Source organism: Astyanax mexicanus, chromosome 18, assembly GCF_023375975.1.
Source record: "Astyanax mexicanus isolate ESR-SI-001 chromosome 18, AstMex3_surface, whole genome shotgun sequence".
Lineage (NCBI taxonomy): Eukaryota > Metazoa > Chordata > Actinopteri > Characiformes > Acestrorhamphidae > Astyanax > Astyanax mexicanus.
Window position 1 is genome coordinate 17,183,584 of NC_064425.1, and position 12,836 is coordinate 17,196,419.

General features: G+C 39.5%; 1 long non-coding RNA gene across 1 annotated transcript; it reads left to right on the top strand.

Annotated features, from left to right (window-relative positions):
* Nucleotides 1–736: 736 nt before the first annotated feature.
* On the top strand, nt 737–6,018 carry LOC125782690 (uncharacterized). Its single transcript, XR_007425425.1, has 4 exons — nt 737–998; nt 2,748–2,772; nt 3,436–3,528; nt 3,824–6,018. It is a non-coding gene; the product is annotated as an uncharacterized LOC125782690 (long non-coding RNA).
* The last annotated feature ends 6,818 nt before the right edge of the window (nt 6,019–12,836 follow it).

Here is a 12,836-nt window from a genome sequence, read left to right on the forward strand (position 1 = left end):
AGTTTTTTTTTCCAGTAAAAAGTTATTGAAAGTTTCTGTAAAATAGCTAATGTGATGTAATTAGTTAATTGGTTAGCAAATGTAGTGTGGTGATGTAGATGTGCAGGACTTGTTAGTATTTGTCACGAAGTGACCCAGGCAGGGAGACGAGGAGGCGGACACTTTAAACACAAAGCAGGGATATATATAAGGAGCTTAGGGAGACAGAAATAAACAGGAAACTAGAAACATAAAACTAGATATAAACACAGAGACTAAGGCGTGAGGAACAGAGGCAATGAAATACAGAGAAACGCTGAGAGACAAAACGACATGGGAAGGTGCAAAGACCGACGGAGACAAAGTGGCAGTGGAGGGCTATTTATAGTAACACAAACACACTAGAATTGGAAACACCTGGGGAAGGGGCGGAGCTACAAATGAGACACACATGGAAAAGTACTGAGACAGGAGACACAGGGGAGCACAGGTCACGTGGGGAAGACACACAGAGACACGAGACGAGGCCAAGATGTGACAGTATTTTGGCACTCTTATATAATCTATATTGTTGTCTGAACAGTGGAATCCAACACTTGATGTTTAGATGAAGTAAATCAATTGGTATATTTATTCTGTGAACCTTGGACATTTTCACACCTGCACTTTTTATTCTGGACTCTAGGTCAGGACTGGTCAGATCTCAGTCCTGTCCCATACACTGTAAACCCGGATTTGGTTTAAATAATTTTTTTAAGTAGTCATTACTTATTCTTTCATGTTTTGGAAAAAAATATTGCCATTACTAAATAAAACTAGCTGTTAGTAATATTTACTTGAAATATTCAGTGCAATAATCATGTTAAGCAAAGATAACTAAATGTGTTAAATTTTTGAGAGGGAGGGGAGGGGCCAGTTTGAAACAGCAACAGAACGCTGCAGGAGAAGAGTTGCTTGTTAGACGACTTATGGCTGCTGCACCCCAAACCTGTGGGTTCTGAAATCTGTTACTTCAAATGGTGAGTATAAGAAACTAGCTATATTTTGAATGAGACCTCTCTGATACAAATAAACTTTTCACTGTGAGAAGGCTGACTCAGTTCGGTAATACACGTCTCTCTCGCAAGCAGCTCCAGTGTGCATGATGGATGAAGTTGCTGAATATATTAGTATATATTAGTTAGCTAGCTCATCCATTACACACAGAGCTCTCACTTCAGTCACAGTGCTGCTCGCCTCAGCTCTGCTCCACTCGGCTGGACGCTGCATGGCGGATTAATTCAGTGTGCTAAAGGTAGCTAACGCTATTTAGCTAGCTAGCTAACAAACTAACCCTAGTTAACTATTTTTTATCGGTTCATAGTGTATATTGGTAGCACAACTGTTTGGGGTATTTGTGTCTCAGCTCTGCTCCACTCGGCTGGACGTGTTAATTCAGTGTGCTAAAGGTAGCTAACGTTAATTAGCTAGCTAGCTAACGCTAACTATCTAGGTAGCTAGCTAACTAACCCTAGTTAACTATTTTTTTTTATCGGTTCACAGTTTATATTGGTAGCACAACTGTGTTTGTGTTTGGGTGTTTGTGTCTCAGCTCTGCTCCACTCGGCTGGACGCGTGGCACATTAATTCAGTGTGCTAAAGGTAGCTAACGCTAATTAGCTAGCTAGCTAGCTAGTTAACGCTAACTATCTAGGTAGCTAGCTAACTAACCCTAGTTAACTATTTTATCGGTTCATAGTGTATATTGGTAGCACAACTGTTTGGGGTATTTGTGTCTCAGCTCTGCTCCACTCGGCTGGACGCTGCGTGGCGCATTAACGTTAATTCTGTGTGCTAAAGGTAGCTAACGCTAATTAGCTAGCTAGCTAACGCTAACTATCTAAGTAGCTAGCTAACTAACCCTAGTTAACTATTTTTTATCGGTTCACAGTTTATATTGGTAGCACAACTGTTTGGGGTGTTTGTGTCAGGGCACAATTTAGCAATACCATTAGTATTCTGCCGGTTAACCGTGTTAAAAGTTCATAAAGTTAGCTAGCTGGCCTGTTGGAAGAGGAAGATAGCTAACGCTATTTAACAGCTTTATATGGTAGCTAGATAGTTAGGTTAGCTGACCAACGCTAGCTTGAGTGCTTTATATATGGTAGATGGGTAACGCTATTTGTCAGCTTTATATGGTAGCTAGATATTTAGGTTAGCTGACCAACGCTAGCTTGAGTGCTTTATACGGTTTATATAAGGTTATCTAGCTCTAACTTGTCTGTTGGATGCTGTAGCTAGGTTAACTAGAAAGCTTAGCCAACGAGTAAGCTAGTTAGCATTTCAAAGGGTGATTTATATCCATGTTGTATGTGTGATGTGCTATATTTCAAAAAAAAAAATAAAGAGACGACTTTTGAAAGTACTAGCGGTTACATATTTAGATAGTCAAGCTCTGTCCCAGAAATACGTTTCGGCGGTTTAAAGCTTACAGTCAGTGTCTCGCGCCCATTCATCACCCCCCATTCCGCGTCTCGCGCCCACCCACCATCCCCCATTCCGCGTCTCGCGCCAACAGGTCACTCTCCATGCCGCATCTAGCGCCAACATGCCGCGTCTCGCGCTCACCGTGCCCCTTGTTTAGTTTGTTTGCCTCTCGTAGAGTCGTTGTTAAGCAATAATACATTTATCGACTTCTTAGCAAGTCATTAGTAGAGGCTGATAGTTTTGCAGTGGAGTTTACAGAACTGCAGCTGTTGAGCTAAATATTTTTATGCTCTTTTTTACAGGTTGTTTTGAAGATGCAGTGGAAGTGTAAGTATTGTGAGTTCATTTGTGATAAACGGGGTTACCTATTAAAACATTACAGGTTAAAACATGGGGGCTACAGTAGAACGGTGCCATTTCCTTGTTTACACCAAGAATGTTTGTGCACATTTAACTCCATTAATGCACTTAAGGTCCACCTATCTAAAATTCATCAGAAAACCCAGGATGCACAGCTGTGTGAATCTGACCGGATAATTCAGTGTCAGTTATGTGATTTTTCTGCACCCTGTACAGAAGCAGTTTTTTTTACACACCTGCGCAGTACACATTTGAAAGTTAATCACAGAGTACATTGTCCATATAAAGGATGTAACTTCCATACGAATGTGTACTCTACATTTAATGCACACATCAGTAAAGAGCACAGAATGGGCAATTGGACAATGTTCAAGCCAGGTTTAAGTCAGCAAAGGAGACATGCTTACTAGCACACATTTAGACCCAATTGTAAAATTGTGAGAAAAAGGCCTTTTGTGTACATAAGAAAAATCTTAGACCTTTGAGTTCAGCTCATGAAAAATGGGAGCAAAACTAATGAGGTTATATTTTTGTTCAGTGTATAATAGTTGCACAATCCATTCAAAATTGTGCTTTCTTATTATTGACTTTTCATTCTACTAACTGTGTTGTTATTTCACTCCCCAAAAGACCAAAGAGCCTACTGACATCCGGACACTGGTGCTCAAAGGGCTTCCTATTGTCCTTGGGGACAGTCCTGCAGACTTCTACAAAGAATACTCTGTAAGTAACTTCTTAATTTATCAAAGAGTATCAAATAACAGCTTATTCTTGACTTTTCACAAATATTTTATAGTTTCTGTTCTTGACACAGTGTGAGTATAGTTTTATACAATTAGAATTAAAGATCTCCCATGTCTCCCAGCTCTTTTTAATTGATCTGCCTGTTTAGTCTACTTCAGCAGTCATAACCATTTCACACCTCCCCTTATGACTCTCACATGTTTATACTGTATTGCTTTACCTTATGGATGGTTATTTAATAAAAAATGTGTTAATTGTGCTCTTATGTTGTTAGGACTCTGATGACTCATTCCTCCACCTTGACATTGCTTTGCTCTTCCCACCCCCCCACCTCAGTCCAGCCTATCTGAAGATTGTCATTGAGGGAGAAGTTCTGATGGACAACATTCAAGACCTGCCAAAAGCTATGTGCATTCTGTTTGGTCTTACATATGCCCTCCATCTAAACTATCCCAAATCAATGAGAAACACATTCCAGTTCATCCAACAGGTACTTCTCTCACTGGGCCACATTGAACTTAAACCCAAATTACAATCGCTGAAAAACCAGCTTACATTGTAAGAAACTGCTGTGCCAAGTTTAATGTGAAAAGGCATAGCTGCTTTGTTTTTCCAGTGCCTTTTCCCCACTACAGTCTTGTGTGACTGTATTCATTGTATTGTCATTGTCCTTGAACCAGTGCTAAAAAAGAAATGTTAAACTGGGTTGTTCCATTTTGTATTATGCTGATTTAAGTTTATTGTGGGATGGAAATGTCCAATTACTTCTGTCATGTCACTTCAGACATTTTTTAGGACTGCATGTCAGTCCTCAATTGACAGGATATACTTAAAGACGAGCTCTGGTGTGAAATTGACTTTGGGTGTAGTTAGTAAAACATGATAAAGTACCTACCTTTGTTGAATAGCCAAGCTCCATTCTCCCACAGCTTTCCGAGATCCAGCAATTTTGTGCTGTTCGTCCAAACAGGCTTTAGAATGAGTGAAACAGGGTATGTTTACCCCTGCAGATTAACCTCTTTTTACACTGTTATCCAGGCTCAAATTAGCTCCACACCTCATTAGTAGAAACCAGAGAGCACTGGCATTTGAAACTAGGTTTTAAGAAATTAAAAGTGCACAAGAAGTATATTAAAAAATTCTTGATCACGTCTTCATTTTAAGATGATGGTGCCCGGAGATTCAGCTATGTTACGGGTTGTAAACAGTGTTTTTTAATAAACTTCTTGTGCACTTTTAAATTTCTTAAAGCCTCGTTTCAAATGCCAGTGCTCTTTGGTTTCTACCAATGGAGTGGAGTGGAGCCTGGATAACAGTGTAAAAAGCGATTTATCTACAGGGTAAAATATGCCCTGTATCACCCATTCTAAAGCCTGTTTGGAAAACAGCACAAAATTGCTGGATCTCAGAAATCTGCGGGAGAACGGAGGTGGGCTATTCAACAAAGGTTAGTACTCATTATAATGTTTTACTACACCCAAAGTCAATTTCACACCGAAGTTCTCCTTTAACACAGTTGATTAGTCAAGTTATAACTTTATCAACTTGTATCAAGTTTTGATGTGTCTTCAAAAGTTAATTTGTTCACAAGTATATAGCAGGTATTGTTCAATGCTGTGCATATGTTTGGGATATTTGGGAAATGTTCATCAATATGTGTTCTACAATTCAGCGTGGAGACACATTTCCTCAGGACTGCATATTAGTGTTAAATAGTGTTGTACACTATTTAGTGTACACTATTTGAGGGAGAACTCTGGTTTGAAACTTTGAAAACTTTGAAACTCTGGTTTAAGACTTTGGGTGTAGTGAAGCATGATTACGTGTACTAACCTTTGTTGAATAGCCCACCTTTGTTCACTCCCAGCATTCTGAAAGTTTCTCCAAACAGGCTTTAGAATGGACGCTAGAGAGCATGTTGTTGCTCCTGCAGATACATCGCTTTTTACATCGTTTACAAACTCAAATTAGCTCCAAACCTCATTCTTTTTAATTGACCGTTTACATTGCGTAGCATAAGCTAATTCTGTTTGGACAAACTGCATATTTTTTTTTTTAATCTGCAGGGGCAACCACATGCCCTCTAGTGTCTATTCTAAAGCCAGTTTAGAAAAACTTTTGGAATACTGGGGAGAACAGAGGTGGGCTATTCAACAAAGGTTGGTATTTGTAATCATGTTTCACTACACCCCAAGTCCATTTTACACCTTTAACTCCTTTAAGACAGTTCACTTGTCAAGTTGATGTTTTAACAGCTTGTATCAAGTTTTAGTGTATGTGTGATACAGCAGATTTGTTAAATGTTGTGTGTTCTGAAAATGAACAAAACAAACTTTTAGCATTTAAGTTTTAATGCCCATTTTAATGCCCATTTTTTCCCTTGTACTTGGTTGGCAACATTGTTATTGATTCAGCAACACGTGAGCTGTAACCTTTTATTGTCAATAAAATACTTTGAAACATTGAAAAGTATTGTTTTGTTTCTTTAGAAATCTTTAGAAATATTGTTTTTACAATTTAAACTTTCGAAAAGAGATAATTAAGGTGAACTAATTATTCTGAGTAAAGACTACTAATGTAAACTTGATTTGTCTACTAGATCCACTTAATAGTCTATGTTAATACAACTTGACATATTTAGTTTCTCCTTATGTAAAAACTAAAGTAACTTAAGGCAACGGGTTTCCACACGATTTATTAGTAAACTCAACTAATCCGGGTTAACAGATTATACTTAAAATATTTATTTTTAACAATTTAAAGTTTCGAAAAGAGAAGTTATGTGAACTAATGATTTTGAGTAAAGACTACTAATGTAAACTTGATTTGTCTACTGGATCCACTTAAGCGTTTATGTTAATACAGCTTAACATATTTAGTTTCTTCTTATGTAAAAACTAAAGTAACTTAAGGCAACGGGTTTCCACGCGATTTATTAGTAAACTCAACTAATCCGGGTTAAGAGTGTACAAACTCTGAAGTAAAATGTTTTTGGTGAGATATGATTTCACCTCGATAAAAATATTAAGTGTACTCTGTAATTTCAAGCAAAAAGGCTCTACAGTTGCAGTTTAACTTGATTATTTTATTACACAGATTATTACTATGACTATAAACAAATCTCTCTCGTAGCTCCATTTTAAACTATTCAGAAATATGCATTAGTCCAGAACACAGAACCTTCTTCCTGTATTTACTTTCTCTCTCCCTTTCCTAGACAGCTCTGGCCAGTAAGCAAAGAAAAAAAAAATCCTCAATTGTTTTTTTGGTGCACTTATTTTTTTTTCTCTGCCTGAAAACAAACTAAACCAATTTAAAAAAGCTCCAATTTTAAAAACTCTGTTACTAACTAAGACTAGAGCAAACAATCTATAGGTGTGAATATGCCCTGATTTACAGCATGGTTGTTTAAAAAGCATAAACAAACACAAAATGTATCACTGATCTGTCAAAAGTAGAACAACCCATTTAAATCCTTTACATTATAGAGTTGAATTCTTTAGAAAGCACAAGCAGTGCATTCTCCTTGTACTTTCTACCCCAGGCCCTCCATGAGCCCATGGATCCAGGGCCAACCTCTTCTCTTTATATCTAGGTCACTAAGATGTGTGTGGCTTGGGCTGAGAGCACAACTTAATCTATGGGCTTTCTCCAGCAGAGTGCTTTCAGCTGTGGTGCATACTGAACGTTTTTCTCCCCTCCTTGCTGGGAGTAGTGGTTTTGCAAAGCTGCAGCTCGAGAAAAGAACGAGCTGCATGGAAAGCAACAGCTCACAGCCCCATTGTCCATTTGGGTCTTTTTGTAATCGGGTGATGACTGGTTCTGGGACAGCAAGACTTGAAACCCTGTCCAAGAATGCAGACGGGAGACATGGAAAAACCTTCAGGAAGCCTCCCAGTTCTCCATCTTTCCTTGCTGGAGTCCTCCGAAATCTATCCACCAGCCCTACCCCAAGCACAGAACCACTGCTTAGCCCATCATCAGAGTGGAACAAACCATCGTACAACTACTGTTTGGCCTTCATCCTCAGACTTGTGCTGAAAAGCAGAAATTCCTTCAAATCACGTCTGTTTTTAGTTGCTTCTTTGAAAGCTCTCTAGTGCGCATTCTAAATCTGTAAATCTCTGGAAGTCCAGGTTCTTGTTTTAGTTCTTTGGCACAAAACTGTGGAGAGGGGTTTCCTTCAGATTCAACTTCAGATGGAACAGAACACCGAATCTCTACAGGGACCTCTAACTACTTTTACAGGCCCCAATACTCAACTTGGTTGCAGAGAGTATGGTGAAGCTGTGAACTTAAAATAAGAAAAATGAGCATGATCCATGTTGGCCAGTCCTGTAAAATTAAACTATTCAAAACAATAACACTGGCTGATATGGAAGAACATATTTGCAGGGGCAAATGATTATTAGACTGCAAAAACACACTTTAGCATTCTTAATTTTCAAGGGAGCTGCAAAAGGGAGTTGTCTGATAAGTCTAGTAATAGTGGTCTCCTATTATAATAATAGGCAATTGGGAAAGACCTCTCCATTTGACAACCCCTGCCCCTGGAGAGGATGGCAAGCTGTCTGTTTGTGCAAAAACTGTTGACCTAAAGCTGGAAGTGAGCATTCTTTGCATTGTGCCCCCAACCCCCACCCCCTGTGGAAAAGCATGGCCCTCCTGACTCCTAAATCCAGCCTATTTGTTTGCTTAGAGGTTAAAATGTGTGCTTGGAATGTCCCTAGTCCGTTCCCATTCTTCAATAGATTTTGGTGTGCTGATTACCTTTTTGTCTATGAGTTTAGAAATGAAATGTTAGTGAATATAAAAAAGTGACTTTTTTATTTGGATGTAATAAATATAATTTCAGACTCAACATAATCAGAACTGTTTTAACACAATTCTAACTCAACCAGCAAGTTTAATGTATAATCTATAAAGATGTAAGGTGATGGTGACAGTGGTTCTCACCCCAAGAATTTCCTGTCACTCCTTTCTATCAAGCATCCACATCAAACTAAACTACAATAGAAACCAAGCCTTTACATCCCAAGAAAGTGAATTGCTGTATGAACTTAAAGGTGCCTCAAAATGGCAAACGTTGAAAAAGAAATAAGAGTTTGGTACAGGGTAACATATTGTGAACCTCAAAGACTGTTGCACTGTCCTCTTTTAAATAAAAAAGCATGGGTTCCAAATCCTTCAAAATGTTATATAAATGTCAATGTACATTAATTTAACCCACTAGTGAAAGCCTTCTGAGAAGAAATGCAACTAATATCTCTGGAGAATATGGATGCAAGACTAAGGCTATGGTCATACAGAAGGTAAAAGTGGCCCAATCAGAACTTTTTCATTTTATGTGACAAAGATATGAAAATTTTCCATTTCTCCCACTTTCACATGTGGCACTGAACTCTGATATATAGGGTAAGTCAAAAGTCACAGGACAAAAATCAACGTATACTTAGGCTATTTAGGCATCTAAAGGTGAAGGGAGCTGATGAATTCTTAAAAGAAAGAATGAAAAGGAATTAACTTGTGCAGGAAGTTCAAGGAGTCAAAGGGACACATAAATATTTCCCTCCCTCTAACTTTGATCGCAGCTTCCTTCCCGTTTGCATGTCAATTCGCAGAATTGCTAGATATGAATGTAACTGCGGGTTTGTGAATTACAGATGACTGCCAGAAGTGGTGCAAATCATCCTTATGCACCTGTATAGAGGCCGAGATCTCATTCCAACAAAGTCAAGCAGTGGCATGCCAAGCGACACTGACAGTAACATAAACAGCTTTCTCACACGGAAGTTGTCCTCTTGGAATCTTATTGCAGATTCCCAGTAAGTGATATGTCACCTGGAATGGATAAAACCGCAGATATTTTCATAACAAGGGTTATATTTCCTTCTTTCTGAACATTAGAATGAGGCACTGTAAATGAGGAATACCAGCAAAGTTATAAGGAATAGGACACTCTAAGAGAGACATTAGTTAGTAGAACTTGCAGGGTGAAGATGATAAAGTAGCTGCTTTCCAAAGCTTATAGGTTGTAATTAAGTTGGCACGTAAAGTTGGTAGGACTAGATAATATGAAGACTCCTTCTCAGAATCCCATTGGTCACATATATGGGAAGCTTTGTGGTGACATTTTTATTTCTTCACATGGATAATTATAATTGTAACATTGTAAAAAAAAAACTCTGCTCCCAATTTATCTCTTAATTCTTGTCTCTGAGGCTGTCAAATGAGTCTTCTGTTCAAAGAATGTCTGCATTCAAGCTCATATATAAGGCCTGAATTTAAACTGGGTATAATAATGGGTATTGATTACCTTGTTAGAAAAATAAAATTTCTTTAAAACTCCAGCCCCAGAGATCTGAGGTATTTTACAGAGGTTAATGTACAGTAGAGGGTAAAAACATTGCCCTCCCCGTGGCAGACTGGGGTTGGATTCCCTGGCTGGACAAGTACACCAAGCTACAACAAGACGTCTAACCCTATATTTGCATATTCTAACTGTATAACATGATAAATATAACTGTCTGCAGGTGTTGTGGGGGCTGTACCAGTCTGATCAAATGGTGGCTGAGAAGTCTGCCTCAGGTAGAACAGAACAGCATGTAAATTGTAATGGCATCAGCGTCACCCTGCATTCACACTGGCAGGCGAGAAGTTGCTTGCTTCACCCCAAGTTTGTCTCTTGTGGGTGTGTTTGTGACTGCTTGCGATGTCAAGTCACGTGAGGGCATTTAATGGTGTGGTCGGACAGCACAGATGCTAATCTTGCAAGATAACTGTCCAGATATCAGCTGATTTCATTCGTGTTTAATTTTTCTTTAAATTACCCCTGTATTTGAATTAAATATGCACCATATATAACAAGAAAGAAATAACCAACAGTGTACAATGTCGCCTCAATGCATTATAATTCATTTGCTTAAAGTTGGGAAACTCCATTGTTGTCCCTTGTTGCTTGTTGTCATGTTATGGCTTCCATAGGAAATAAATGGTCGTCTGTTGTTCTGTCACAATGCAATGAATCTTACTAGGATTAAATTGGTTTATTTGTTTCACTCAAGTGAATTGTCCACTGGAAAGTGCAGCTTGTATTCCAGTTTAATTAGAAATAGTATGAACTGGAGTCTGGAGTTCCTATACTATTTTAAACTTGCAGCATGAACCTTTTAAGGAGTGAATCGGTTAATTTGGTTCACTTAAAGGAGAACTTTGGTGTAAAATGGACTTACCTTTGATGAATAGCACACCTCCGTTCTCCCACAGTGTTCCGAGATCCAGAATTTTAATAGTTTGTCCAAACACCCTTTAGACTGGGTGACACGAGGCATAATTTGCCCCGATAAACCGCGTTCTTACGGAGCCCAGGAGGGGCCGTGGATAAAAAATTATTAAACCGAGTGAACGATATAGCAGTTCGTGCTCACGTTTTCCTTAATTTGTTCTCACGCGATCACGTGCTCCCCCGCACGCTGTGGGGACACCACGGTCGGCTCTTCACTGCGCGCTGTGGAGTTGTCACCGATACGACAAAATCTGCATACTGTATTTCTACCTGTAAAACTAGAGCTTTAATAATCAGCAGGTTTGTATATAACTGTATAATTACAGCAGCCCTGTAACAGCCCTAAAGAGGAAAATGCTCCTTTCCCTCCGAGCCTCTTGTCTTAGTGCACGTAAAAACGTTCGCTCGAATTACAGAAATCGTTCACACGAATTACAGAAATCGTTTGCTCAAATTACAGAAATTGTGAGCACGAATTAAAGAAATCGTGAGCACGAACTGCAAATCGTTCTCTTGAACTAAAGAAAATGTGAGCACGAACTGCGTTCACTCGATTTAATAATTTTTTTATTCACGGCCTGTAGTGTTCTTATAATAAAAAGTAACCTATCGCGGGATTAGAGTAGTGACGCACGTGAGATCACTAGCGAGACTGTAAGGATAGGGAGAGGGCCATTATGAACATGTATGTGTGCTAAGTTAGGTGTGTTTATTAAAAGCCTCAACAAACGGATACTACTCTCGTGTGTGTTATCACTAAAACACCACAACTGGCGACGAGGATGTACCAGACGGCATAGCAGGACGGAATTAAAAGCTCTCTCAGCTGTTGACGGACCCGGAGCGGAAAAAAAGAGAATCTAAGAACGTCGGAGCTACAATTCCGGATTTTCACTGGAAATTCGACAACACTCTCTCAGGGAAGTAAAATAAGTTTTCTGTGTGATGCCAAAACGTTTAATTATCGGAATTGAGCGTGCATATGCCAGAATTACTGCTCACGGAACCTGTTAGAAGCCTCGTTTGAAAACGAAAGTGAAAATGGCTCATGCGGTCCCGCTCGGTGGGCTCACGGCCCCGAAACCATTAGACACTGTTGGCGAGCCTGAAACTTTACATCAACGATGGGAAATGTGGAAGAGTGAACTTGAAATATACATTGTAGCGTCAGGAGTCGTAAATGCTGCACAAAAGCGAGCTGTGTTGTTGTTGACAGGGGGAGAGGGGCTGCGTGAGATATGGAAAAATTTCACTGACGAGCAGAAAGCCCATCAACCCGCTACTGATCTGCAACCTGCACGAGATGTATATCAAGTAGCCATCCGACTTTTTGACAACACATTTGCACTAAGGGAGAACATACCTAAAGCCCGTACAAAATTCTGGGAAACAGAGCCCAATGCTGGTGAGACAATAAATAATTTTATCACTCGCCTCAAGGTACTAGTGAAAACATGCAACTTCGATGCTGAAGCTGATAATCATGTAAGAGATAAAGTACTGCTGCACATTAAAAATTCTGAGTTAAAAGGCAAATTATACAGAGAAGATAATCTCACACTGGATCGCCTTATCCAAGTAATTGGCTCATACCACCACAAGGAGGCGCTAATACTCAGGTCTCCAGCAAATACAAACCATGTCTCTGGTAGAGCAAGGTCCAAACCAAAGCCAAAGGCACCATCACAGTCAGGGTGTTACAAGTGTGGTGCACAAGGACACATAGGTCGCGAATGCATCCGATCCAAGAACCACAAGTGCAGCCACTGTGGGAAAAGGGGTCACTTTGATGATCTCTGCTTCCACAAAGATAAATACAAGTCAAACCAAGTTGACACGCCAAGTTCACAGGGTTGTAGCAGAGCCTCAGGTCGCAGCAGGGATGATCCAAAGCAAAGCAAAGGTCGAAACAAAAAAAGCCAACGTAGGGTAGAAGAAGGAGAAAACAATGACTCGCGGAGTGATTCTGAAGATCTCTACCTATTCAGAATATCTAAAGCAG